Source organism: Acanthochromis polyacanthus, chromosome 10, assembly GCF_021347895.1.
Source record: "Acanthochromis polyacanthus isolate Apoly-LR-REF ecotype Palm Island chromosome 10, KAUST_Apoly_ChrSc, whole genome shotgun sequence".
Lineage (NCBI taxonomy): Eukaryota > Metazoa > Chordata > Actinopteri > Pomacentridae > Acanthochromis > Acanthochromis polyacanthus.
The window spans coordinates 14,702,008-14,715,857 of NC_067122.1; the positions used below are offsets into that span (position 1 = coordinate 14,702,008).

At 39.4% G+C, this 13,850-nt stretch overlaps 1 protein-coding gene and 1 non-coding gene across 3 annotated transcripts in view; one reads left to right on the top strand and one right to left on the bottom strand.

The window, feature by feature from the left end:
- bcorl1 (BCL6 corepressor-like 1) overlaps window positions 1-10,307 on the bottom strand; it is a 30,448-nt gene extending 20,141 nt beyond the window's left edge. The window contains exon 1 of one of the 2 annotated variants that reach the window (XM_051954620.1): window positions 10,285-10,307. The gene's annotated coding sequence lies outside the window, so the exon portion shown is untranslated. Of the gene's footprint in view, window positions 1-1,787; window positions 1,962-10,284 lie in introns of those variants that run through there. The other variant, XM_022201791.2, reaches the window with a different exon arrangement.
- A 183-nt stretch (window positions 10,308-10,490) lies between these two features.
- Window positions 10,491-10,563, top strand: trnav-uac (transfer RNA valine (anticodon UAC)). Its single transcript has one exon. It is a non-coding gene; the product is annotated as a tRNA-Val (tRNA).
- Window positions 10,564-13,850: the final 3,287 nt, after the last annotated feature.

Below are 13,850 nucleotides of genomic sequence, written 5' to 3' on the forward strand. Positions count from 1 at the left end.
AGCGTTCAGCTTCAGCATGGACAAGTTGCACTCTGAATATGAGGCAGCTCTCGCGTTCACCAGCTTAAGGATGCTCCCCAACCAGACAACAAGGCACAGCATAAGAATACATGAAGGATCAGCAGCTTATGTTTGCAGTGATGAGATGAATGACAACACATCTGCAACTTCCAGTCTGGCCAAACTGAAGTTTCAGATCACTCTGTGGAGCAAGAGGTTCACTTAGTGTCGCCTGATTCTCCCCCAAGATAAACAACCACAGGATATTCAGCTGTCTTACTCCATAATCACATTTTGGCCCAGCAGTTAAGCAGCACAGGTTACCTGCTATAATTAGGCCACTTGTCTTACCTGAATCCTGAAAGCAGTGCAGGCCTGCTGTTTACAAGGGTATCCACTCCTTTAGGCCAACAAATTTCCTAACTTTTCTCAACACTTTGCGGTGGTGAGGAAATAACCGTGCACACGCAGCGAGCTTGACACCGTCGTGTGACTGAAAGAGTTTGTTTACTACCATGCATGATCCGTGTCCTCCGTTGACCAGCACGGCGGTGCAGGAGAACGATCCTGTCCATCCGCACAGAGCACTGCGAGCACAAACTATTTCTCTGCTTTCCTGTCGCGGAGCGGATCGCTGTGTGAGAGCCTCCAACATGCCCTTCGCCATTCGCTCAGTAATGGCTGCGTGCAAGCAGCCAAATCGTTGACAGATGACCAAATGTGAAATTGGGAAACAAAAAAACGCCGATCAGTAAAAAAAGGGAACGCCGTAGAGAACCGTGTCGGCGTGAAGCAGGAGTATCACAAAGTCGGCAGCTGACACATCGCATTGTGTCTGAGCCGGGTAACCCGGAGACCTCAACGACCGCGCAGAGCTATCCCGGTAGTGACCGGCTGCTCGGGGCTTCACCAATTATAGCCGAGTTTGGTTCACAGGCTCCACATCGGATGTTTGAAGCTATGGGGTTAAAAAAACTTGTTATGCTTGCAATCATAAAGCTTTCGAGCAGGGATGTGGTATTTCCGCACATGCACTATGACAACTGCGATAGCACAGATGAAGGCACGTTGTTTATTTTGAAGGCCTGATTTTTTTAAGTATGTCGTCTTCAAAGTGGTCATCTATCTGTGAGTCATATCGGAGATTATCGACCCTATTTAGGCCGCCATGCTCCACAGCGACGAGGATGTCCCGTCTAAGTTCGTGGTTCACCTGGTCAATACTGAATGTCGAGGTTGGGAGGCGGTGGGGGGGTGAACGCTGAGTAAAATCAAGCGCATTATTCTTCCATCTTGGTCCAACTAATGAATTATTCTACAGTAAACGAAGGGATGACGGCAGCCGATCACAGAAACAGTCAAGGGTGATGTTCTTGTTTTCCAGGTTAATGGATGGCCCGATGGCGCCGTCCACATGACGGTAAATATCTGCCTGAAATTGAATTTCACCACTTCGTATTTAGTTACTGTGTCAGCGTTTGGATCACCGACTGCATCCACAGCCGGCACGCATGGACACCAGACTCACGGATGTCATCTCGATACACAACTTGGCCGTTCATACATGTGACACGATCCTACATAATGCCGTGGGATAACAGCGAAACATCACCGCAACTACTATGGCTCCTGCAAGACACCGACAACTAGAAAATGCAAATATCCAGGTCAAAGTTTTGCAGAGTTTTACTCGCCCTCAATAGCGTTGTGCAATGCCCCCTTTAATGCCCCCTGCTCGCCCGTAACGCCTTTGTTATTAGTAATCGCATGGTATTGCACCGTCTTACCTTGCGCTCCGAGCTGTCTACAGCCACAAAGCCTGCACACAGCGCAACAAGCTATTGTTGTCTGCACAGAGGCTTCGCTGCGGGGCCAGGGATGTGATTTGAAGTAGATTGAATACAGTATGCAATTTTTGGCTTGTCCTCGCGATCTTCCCTTATTGCCAGTTTTCGGTCTGCAGCAGCTGGAGATGAAAATCGCGCACCCTGGGTCCTAGCGCCGGGTAAAGCCCTACAGGTGAATAACAAACAGGCTGCTGCACGGTGGGCTTGAATCTTTAATTGCAGGCTACTTTGCTGGAGTCAGACATATAGTGCTCCTAGAGCAGATTTAGATGCTCTGCTTGGAGGGCACTTAAAAAAAGTGTGAAATAAATTTTGAATAAGCTTGGCTTCAACTTCAATTACACTCACCACGCATTACTTTGAACAATATAATAATGGTCTGACGCTGAAAGCACTTCTTTTGCAATTTAGACTTCCACACAGTCCTGTTCAGCCAATTAATCATGGCAAGCCGCAAACTCTGATTCAATCTCTAATGAGGCCATACAGCTCAATACGGACACTAATGATAATAATAATAATAATAATTATAATACAAACCAGTGTCCAACAACTGGCAGACACATGCACTGGTTAGTTCAAGTCTAACTTAGACAACAGAGTTTAATGTTTTGGTATCACGGCTGGAGAGTGGACACGTCCTGCATAGATTCAGGGGCCAACAAAGAGTATGTAGGTGTCTGTTTCAAGCTTTTTTATAAGAAAAATCAAAGAGCTCCATCAAAAGTAGAATGGCATGGGAAGGAATATGTGTTTTTTCTTTTTGCCACTGATATTGCTCATTTAGTATGGAACATCAACCTATACCTAGACCTTTTATTCACGACCTGCTTTATAAAAAGTTCTGATTAAGGAAAATGTAACATGCATTGGTTTCTGTTGGTGGATTTCTATTTATCAGCCAACGTAAGCTCAATCGGCTGATAAATACTGAAAAAAACGTTGCATGTTTTGAAACAGTGTCACTATTCTATAGTTTGTCTATCATCTTATTAAAATGGTTTTGTATGTTTAGAGTTGTATTAAAAAAAATGCATATCAGCTGCTGAAAGTAAGCACCTGCTTCAAACATTTTGTACAGGTTGGGATATAGTTTCTGTAACCATTTGCATAGTGTTGTGTAGTCAGTGTGAATTTGCTGTGGCAGGAAGCTTTGGACATGAGCTAGACAAGCTCTATTTCCTGTGTGAATAAAATATTGAAGTTCAGGTGCAGTTTTCAAACAACACCAGCACCTAATAGTTACGTTTGATGTGCACAATGTTGGGCAGTCCGGTGGCCTAATGACTGAAGTCTCTATATGGTCACTGAAGAAACCCCAAGATCTAATCTCTGTGAATCAAAGTTATGTATTTATAAATGTTTCTCTAGGAAAGTCCTAATTTAATGCCCAAAAATGTCTCAGATGTAACTTTTTTCCTTTAGAATAAGCATATGTATGAAGTCTCCACCTCTCTCTCCACTCACGCCTCCTACTCCAAGCAGCTCAAGCCCACCAGCCTGATTCTACTCAAACACAGTAAAACTACTCTCCATACAGATTAAAACTGAAAACCAATTCTGAAGATGAATAATGATATAGAAAGGTAGAAAGTCCCTCCCTGAAAGGTGTCAGGAATGATACATTTGGTTTGATACTCCTGAAGTCTGAATTGTCATGTTTTCAGTGCAGTTTCATGGTGGTCATGCTTAGCATCGGGCTTATTTTGCTCAAATGTCTTCTAGCATAACTAAAACACCATGTTGACATATTAACAAGGTAAAACACTTGATTTTCACCATAGAGGTGTCTTTAAGGTATACCATATAACTGCAGTGATTCAATGTCAGGCACGGGTGGCAATTGTTGCATGCCCTACTTCCCTCCTCTGCCGGTTTTCTGTGTCTCTCTGGACTGTTACCTGGGAAAATAATAAACTGAACTGAAAATGATGCAAAATATGCACAAGCAGCATGGCATAAGTGAATCACATAGACAGCGTCTGACATAGTCTGTAGACATGACAGCCAGTACATGCAGATAAATAGCTGAAAATGTAGCTACATAAAGCAAAACTGTAGACAAATATATTGTTATTTTACTAATGAATCGCAGACTGTAGAAATGGTTGAGGGGAGCTCATGTACGACTAATGGATCGGAAATAGCTATTCCTTGTTCTCTTGGCAACATGACGCAGAAGAATGAGACGAGACAGACTAGATGGTCCAAATGTACAAATATAGAAGTTGGGCAAAACACTGGCGCAAAAACAAGTCTAATCATCGTTAGCAACATAGATTCACATAAAACTGCCAACATCTACTTTTCTTTCTTTGTTTAATTCTTTCACTGTAGTTACACAAAGATCTCTCCTGCAGAGACACTTGGGCCAGAGCAGATTAGGACTTCCTTACAAGTTATTAGAGGCTTGTAAAAGTGGCTTAAGCCAGTGAACAAATCAGGACTGCTTTTAAAGAGTTAAAGGCCCAGATTGGCCAGAATAGAAACCCCCTATGGGTCAAGACTTAACTAGTAATATATATGCATACAGTGAAGGAATGATCTGAATGCATGTAAAAGCCATGCATTAGCGCAAGTTCATGACATAGTGCACAGTCTCACTAGCCAACTGTTAAGACTGAGTTAGGTTGTTGTTTTTGAGCAGAGGAACAATGAACCAGTACTTTAGGGAAAATCTGGGGTACTGCAATAAACTCAGAGATGCTACAGCAAACCAAAGGCCTCATCAGACAACAACTACACAGACAGGGCAGTATTTAGAGCAGCTTTCTCTGCCAGTGATGGACATTGTTTCATCTGAGATCATGTTAAAACTATCATCCACAAAGGGCCGTGCAAGATCTGATCCTGCAGGTTGATGTAAAAGCTGGATATTTTTAAGACACTACCACATAGCCTAAACTTGCATGGTCATGTAACCTAAAATACACAAAGACATACACAGCATACATGTGTACTTTTAGCCTGATTGGTGTGTAACCAAGCAATAGTTTTGATTTTACAGACACAGGTTTTGAGATATCTGCCTCTAATATTTCTACTGGAATTCCAATACAATCAGGGATATATAGGTTATGAAAATTTATACAGTAAAAATCAAGAGCAACATGACTTTCCAGGAACAATACTCTGGCCACTCTGGATAATCTACAGACCTTGCTGTAAGCAATTGTGGAAATACTGTACTTTCGACTGATGGAGCTGACCCTATGGAAACTGTTGACAGTGACGTCTGACGATTATCCTGAGTAACTGGGGCACTGCATCTGAATTTTTCAGCTGAAATTTTCATGTTTCGTTTTTTTTAACCTGCATGAAAAACAGGTATTTACCAGAAGTTTATTAGGGTGGTGTGTGAAATGTCAGAGGTGGATTACTGAAAACTCTGGTGCATAACCTGAAATGACCTGCATGTCTAGACACCACTATGAGTGACTGATAAAAGGTTTTTGTGTAACTGTGATAACCTGACTCTTTATGCCAGATGTTTTGCCACTGTCTAAAACAAACAGGCATAGGATTATTCAGTTGTTTCCAAGGAAAAAGAGGCAGACTGGACCTATGAGTAGGATGGTTGCTCAGGAGATGGATACTATAGATGACACTGATAGAAATGGCATGTGTTGTCTGTGTCGTCTGAGATCATGTACAAAGGCTCTGCAGGTCAAGCTCTCTGAAGGGTTTACAGCATCACTGGAATCACAAGAGTATCCAAGAAGATGGTAATCAAAATGGCCACAGGCATTTTACAGAAAATGGCATGTCTTGTCAAACGAGAACACACTGCACAATTGAAAGTCCCACTCAAACAGCAGTTTAGTTAGTGACTGATGTTCAAGATTGTAGGACATCTGTACTGGTCTGCACCAAACACAGACACCTTATAGTGAGAGATTAGCAGTAAAATCTCTCACCTCACTGAAGCTCAGATTATTCCAAGTAGTCATGATTAATTCTACACGAGACTTAGACCTCCATTGGACTCATTCATTGGGGTTGTTAGCACTGACAGTGTAGTGTAGTCCCATACACTTCACTGTAAAACTCAGAATTAAAACAGATAAAACTGAAGTTTCACTTTCACCTCTGTTTGTCCACTTTGTATTTGCCTTCTGTTTTGACACTTTGGTTTAATATAAGCTGAGCTGCCTCACTCCTGTGTCCAGCTCTGGTCAGAAGGAACAGAAGAATCCTCAGTTGGCATTGGTGAACCCACACTGTGGAGTATTCAACCACCAGCAGCAATATATTCTTAAGTGGCTCGTGCTGTTTTGGTATTGCACATGGGTCTGCATGTACACCTGATGCATGTAAAGGTGTCCATGGCCCTGTGAAGTTTCCTTGAGGTCAGATAAACATTTTAAATGCATTTCCTTCTTCATCAATCATTTTCCAAGCCAATATTTCAGGTAATTTGAATGTATTATAGCTTGTATCCATGCCTGCTTATTAGTAAAATCCTTCATATCTTTTGTTTGCACATTGCTGCATATCATGGTGTATTACTGTGGGGTGTGCTATGAAGCAAGCTTTACAGAGCCAGGCTTTCTTTGTAAAAGCCAGCTTAACAAAGCCTAAAACCCCAGTCAGTGGTAATGGGTATCACGATAGTAGTCATAAATTTCTTTATTAATCTTCTTCAACTGTCAAGGGATTGATCGACTGCCACCTATTTTAGTCAAACAGCCTATAATAGAGGACTATGAAGAATATATAAATTTATTAAGGTGAAAAGCAGTGCTACTGCAAGTGATGCAACCAAGGAATGCTGGTAGAAAACTGATAATCATGTAACTTATTCCATTTATTTTACCACCCGGTACACTCAATGCTTACCTCTGACATGACAGCGGCACATTAGAGCTGTTAAACTTTAAATTTTGTACATTTAAACATAATATTGAAGAAGTGCACTTAGGTCTGACACTGTCCCAAAATGAAGGATGCCACTTTGGTTTATGGTTGCTGATTGAATATTCTCTGTGATAAATACCAAAAGACTTATCACTTTCCTTGCTCAGCAGGTTTCCAGATAGAAGATATTCCCGCAGCTGAGAATCTGCATTGCTCATAAAGAATTGTCAGGAAATGAATTAGTGAAAAGAAGACACCTTTTACAGCTAAATCTTAAATTCTGAACATGACCTTCTCAGTAGTATGAGTTACCATGGTGATCTAGATAGGTTAAAAAATAACCACCTTTGTGACACTAAAAGCTTTAGTTTAGTTTTATTCTTTATTTCATTCATTTGTAAAATAAAAAATGATTTAATGTCAACACAAACTTCTCCAAACTAGAATGAAAGGGAACAGAAAGAAGACAAGTCTGACTTTATCTGCACCTTTATCCCCAGAACTCAATTTACAAAAAAAAACTTACTAAAAAACAACAACAACAACAACAAAACTGGCTCAACATACCTCACTACCGATTAATCTTGCTTCATAGCACACTTTGCAGTAGATCAATAAAATCTAATGAAAGCATTTCCATCAATTTGGATTTTGTCAACATGCCTGACTTTGATCAACGGAGCTCAAAAACATGTCAAATTCTGGTTGGTTTCATGCTATTAAGTAACACCCCAACAAACTTAGCAATAAGCCAATAAAGACAAAAGAAGTCTGCAAGCAAATACTGACATGAACAATGTAAGATCAAAACATGCTAAATCATCATCACAAATGCTTCACAAAGAAGGAAATACATTCAATATTTTTGTTTGATGTCAAGGATACACTGAAAATAACTGTTTCTTTCTTTGGGCACCTGTAAGGTAATACTAAAACATATTCTAAATAAAAATGTTACTAGAATTGGTCCCTTTTGTTTGTATGCCCTCACAAGCAGAAAAGATGCAGTTTATGCCAATTTCTTTTCTCTCCATAAGTAATGGCATTGAATAATAGATAGTAAAGTCTTTTTGCTGAACATTATGAAGTCACAGTAAAGTTGACCTTGTGGATAAAAAATGTCATCCTCTCATCATTTTGTCCTGTTAGATATTTGTGTGAAATATTGCCATAATGTATGAATCATCAAGTGATGTTTGACCACCAAAATTCAATCAGTTTATCTTTGAGTCCAAGCTAAGGTTTGTGCAAAACTTTAAGAACTGTCTTTAAGGTGTTCCTGATACATCGTGTTTACAAGAATGACATGGAAGTGTGGTCACAACGACTTTGATGCTGAACCACCAAAATCTGTTCAGTACATCTGTTAGTCTAAGGGAACATTTGTTCAAAATTTAAAGGAATTCACTTATTCCTGAGACACTGCATTCACAACACGCAATACGGTCAAACAAGTTTTGTAAGTTCACAGAAACCTTGACCTTTGGCCACCAAAATGTAATCATTTCAGTTCAGGAAGAAATTTCCTTAATGATCTAAAAACTATTGCATTCAAGTTTAGATGTATAGACAGAAAACCCCAAGGCATAATGCCTCTGGTCACATCCAGAAACAAGACGTCAGCAACAAGTTTGAAGCCAAACATACATCAATTTGACTAAGTCACAACAAATGGACAATTAAGACAAGTAAAATTATAAAGAACTATTTTGAACTATTCCAAAATCTGTTATGAAAAAAGCTGCTCCTGGAAACAACTTTGCTGATAGAAAACTAAACAGCATCCGTTTTCATCATTCCATCGATCCTTCATGTTAGAATTTTCTAGCTAATGCTACTCACACGTAATTTATACTTTCACTGCAAGACATCATATAGGGCTTTGAGAACTTGTGATTACTATTTTCTGACATTTTGTAGAATAAATCATTAAACTTATGCAAGGAAATACTAGCTGCTGATGAAAACAATAGGCAGATGCAGCTTAGTTATTCATTTGTAATATGTATGTTTACTTTAAACTGCAAATATGATTCTGGACTGCTTTTCTGTATCACATACGCATATTGGTCGGACAGATTCAGAGTCTGTGGATAGATCCAACATGTCTTGAATTTTGATCCTGCCTACATATGAATCTGTCTATTAATTCTGGCCTGCTGTGTTGGAGCCAGGATCAGTGAGAATACAAGCGCTGGCTGGCTCTCAAGGTGCGCTATTGTACCCCACATGATAAACAGATGCAGCTGTCATCCCCACGTTTTCCAGTGCAGCATTACTGCCCTACCCCGAGTGGCATTTAATGAAGGGGGCTGGAGTCAAAATGGCTAAAAATGGAAGAATTATGCCAAAGCCAGGCAATTTAAGAAAAAAAGAGCAAAAGGAAACACGTTGGTGTAAAAACTGTACAATCTTCTTGCTGGAAGGCCAAATCATTTCAAAGAATAGAAGTGTAATCACCGATTTCCGACCCTGTGGCGACAAACGTGTGGACAGACATTTTGACAGATTTTTTGACAGAATCTGGAAAGATGCTTGATTGAGGAGTCTTTACATGAGTATCAGTCAGTGACAAACACACTCAAAGCCCACAACTTTAGTGCAAGAGCGATATGCAGACATACGCACAGTCCTAACATCACAAAGCACAACTGAGCAAAACTGTGACTGCTTAGAAATTCAGCTGTGCACCCTCTGATGCAGTGACCAAATGTACCTGATAGACAGCTGATATAGCTGAGATGAATGAAGGTGTACCATTTCAAGCAAAAATATAAAGCATATTGGTTTTTAGCAGATACAGACCAATAAACAGATTTTATAGCATATACTCCAAGCCGAGTGAATGACCTTGCTTGAAGAAAGGTGACAATCACCTTCAGTATCATGATTAAGAAACTGAATATTATACTCAGTCATATTGCTAATCTCTGTTGTATTGCTTGCCTAAATGTCACATAAAACCAGTGAGGTGTAATGTATAAACCTTTAACGTAGGTTTGATACTAAACATAAACAAAACATATTTATTTGGTGACTAAATAAATTTGGGCACACTTCTGATCTGTTGTAAGGCTCTCAGCTTCGTCTTTTTTTATTATAGAAAATATAATCAAGGTAAACTTTCATTTCTAGTGTGTGAAGTCCTGCTGTCAGACAGCTTTGACCTAACTTCATGACAGGTCTGTGTTTTTGACAACACACAGAGTATTTACAGTAGGTAACCTGGGCTGATACGATGCACTAGACTTGTGTCCTGTTTTCATCGTTGGAATCACAAGTTTGAACATGTACACGCTTGATCCATGCTAGCTGGACAACCAAGTCAGCTTTTCTAAACTGCAAACGCTAATTCTGACTGGACATGTTGTTCGTTACCGCCAGGCTGGAAACGCGGACAAATGAAGGCGCTCGCACCAACTTGATTAGATCTGCATATCGCTGGCAGCTCTGGATGTTAGCTATCATAACGACATAATCGGCCACAAAAGCAAACTGTCCCAAGAGGGCTCGACATAACTGAGTCAAACTAGCAGCAGCTAAGACGTAGCTAGGTCAACATCCGAGCGAGATGACTTACTGGAGAGACCGAAGATTGCCGAGACTTTGGCGGAACCGCAGCCTGCGGCGGCGAAGCGGAGGACAGAGGGCGTTACAGGAAGGTCCAGTGAATGTCAGCGGATTCCCACCGTTGTCAGTCCTCTATGATATCGCAAAGATTACTGAATATCAAAACCGTGCACAGACTTCTTTATGATTGCATTCTGTTACCCATTGCGATTAGCTGGTTCCATAGTGTAGCGGTTATCACGTCTGCTTTACACGCAGAAGGTCCTGGGTTCGAGCCCCAGTGGAACCACGAATGCTTTTCTGCCCTGAAGACCTTAATTAATTAATAATCATTACTTGTGAACACAATCGTTGAATCCATTACAAAATAGAGTCTGCCCAAGCCACAGCAACTCTTCGTGAGCTCTAAATTGGTATCATACCTTTACAAAAGTGCTACAGCTGTAAAAATTGCTTATTTAGGTGCCAGTTAATTCATTAAATAAATCGCCAACCATTTTCTGTCAAGACAAACATGTTTAAATTCATCCCAGAGTAGCTTCTTTAATGTGAATATTTTCACTAACAGTAATGACAGTAAACTGAATATCTTTGGGTTCAGGACAAAACAAGACATTTGAAGGTGTCATTTTGGGCTTTGTGAAACAATGATAGACATTCCTCACTATTTTCTGAAATTTTATAGACCACACATACAAATAATATTTTTTGATGCCTTTCGAATAATGTTCAGTATAGACTGAAAGTGTCAAAGGTATTAATTTCACTATAATGACACTGTGCATTGAAGAGATGGAAACGGATATGAGAAGCATATTTCAGTATAATGTAGTCAAGGACAACATCACCACTAACTACAAGCTCAAAAATAAACACAGTGTAAGTACAAATGTAACATTCTCAGGGGTCTTTGGATTTTAATGGACCCTTAGGGGGTGACTATGAATGACAGTCGGCATTAATGGTCTGCCAAAAGTAGAGGCAATGAATCTCTTATAGTATTTGGCAGAAACGTATGGATTTTCTTGTTATTTCTTACCATTTGATTAAAAAATGCACACTACAGCTGAGCAAATGAAACTACATAACTGGTAAGAAAAAAATGGTGCTGGCTAGACCTCTTTGGGAGCCATCAATAATTAATTTAGGCAGGAAAACCCCTTATTATGATCTTAATTGCAGAATTTGTTAGATCTGTTATATTGTATAACACAAAATAGTATAAGGTTACCTGATAAATTAGCTACGGAGACTCTAAGTTTGGCGATTACTCTGAAATGACCCATTAACACAAAAGTTGTATTATGTCTGACATGATTATGATTACTATTTTCAAATCATTTTCAAATTGTATGCCACAACTAATCTTTGGGGCTTTCAAAATAGATGTAGTCCAGTTGTTTTTTTGTTTAAAGAATATTTATCGGAATTCTAAGTGTTCCATTATTATTTCAAAAACTAGGACAGCTGTGATAATTAGCAGATTAACCATCAAGACAACAATACAAAGCGATGATAATTGATTATCAGTTTTGGAAGGATTGACAGGAAAACAATCGGAGATACAGAGCTTCACTGTCCACAAAGATGATAAAATAAAAGCATTTCAGTGAACAAGAATAAGAAAAATGGTTTGACAAATAAAGAAAACAATAATAAAATGCAGAGTTTTGCAGATGAGATTGAAATCATTCAAATATGTAATTTTTTGGGCAAAAGTGCCACAAAATTGACCAGCTGTAGCCTCTGAAAAGTAAGGTCATATGATGATATGCAGAATATTTTGGGATGTTCCTCAAATAAAGGAGGACATATGAATACATCTTCTGTGACTATTGTAAATGAAAGGGAATTTGACATTTTACAGAGGAAACAATGAATCAATTAATTGAGAAAGTAATCTGCAAATTACTAAAATAACAAAACAAAAAACAATTAATTCCAGTGCTAGAAATTAGCTATATCATATTCATTGTACACATTAGGGCCGAAGAGAAATATGAAACTTTTGCTGTAGTTTTCTGTCTCCATGTGACTCGTGTTTCTTCAGTTTTCATTAACAATGAATGGGATACTAAAATATTAAGTGTTGTTTTAAGTGATATTTTGTGTAGTTGGAAAATTTATTCACGATAACCCTGTACAGGAGCTTTATTAATTACAAATGATTAGGTGGCACAGCACAAAATATCGTACGGTAAATACACCAAGTAATGTTCATTCATTAAAAATATAAAATGTCATAGAAATGATTGCATAATTACTTTTAATTACTCACCAAATTCAACATAGGTGCAACAAATTGGTGCTGGAAGTCACACAAGTTGTGAAATGGCGATCATCTGAGTGCAGTGAATGTGTCTCAGATGGCTGTAGAATAAAGACACTGTACCTTAAAGGTCCAGTCACTAGTGAATCAGTATTCCTGGCTAAAACTACACCATGAAAACACAAGACCACTTGAAGCAATTTCATAAAAAGGTTGTTAAAATGCACAAGTCAGGGATGAAAACAAGAAAACATTTCCAAGTCACTGAATGTTCCTCAAAAACTGGGCGACCATGCAAGAAAGACACTAGTGAGAGAGGCCACCAAGACACCTATGATTCCCCTGAAGGAGTTGTAAGTTTCAATGGCTATGATGGAAGAAGCTGTGTGTACAATAACTATAGCTCGGGTTCTTCACCAGTCCAAGCATTACAGAAAGTGAAAGGGAGAAAGAGAAATCCATCTTGTAAAGAAAAAAGCTCAAATCAAATCTTGACTAGAGTTCAACTGGAAGAAGATTATTTGGTCTGATGACACAAAAAATTTTACCTTCTGGCCATCAGACTAGACGATATGTTTGGTAGACACCTAACACTACACATCATCACAAACACACCATCCCCACCATGAAGCATGGTGGTGGCACCATCATGATGTGAGGAATTGATGCTACTTAGCAGCAGGCCCTGAATGTCTTCCAAAGGTAGAAAGCAAAATTAGTGGAGAAATGTATAGGGAAATCCTGTAGGACGACCTAATGCAATCTGCAGAAGAACTGCAACTTGGCAGACGGTTTGTTTTCCAGTAAGATAACCCAAAGCATACAACCAGAGCGACACAGAAATGGTTTAAAGACAACAAAGTGAATGTTCTGGAGCAGCCGAGTCAGAGCCAAGAAATCAATCCATTTGTAGCTAAACTTGAAAAGAGATGCTCACTCGCAATCCCTGTGAAACCTGCAAGCTTCTTCTTTTTTCTAAGCAGACTGGGGTAAAATTGCAGGGTTCAGATGTGTAAGGCTGATTGTGATCTGTCCACACTGGCTCAATGCTGTAATTGCAACCAAAGGTACATCTACAAAATACTGACTTGAAGTAGGGTGAGTAGTTATGTTTTGAATTGACTGACATTACTTTGTACAAATTTGTTTCAATTTCCAGACGAGGCTTCTCTTTATTTTGCATTTTTTAAATTAATTCTTGCCCAAAAATCCAGATTAAATTGACCATGACTCAATGCTGAAAAGCAATAAGAAGGGAAAACTTCCAAGTGGGGTGAATGCTTTGTACAGGCACTATGACTATGCAA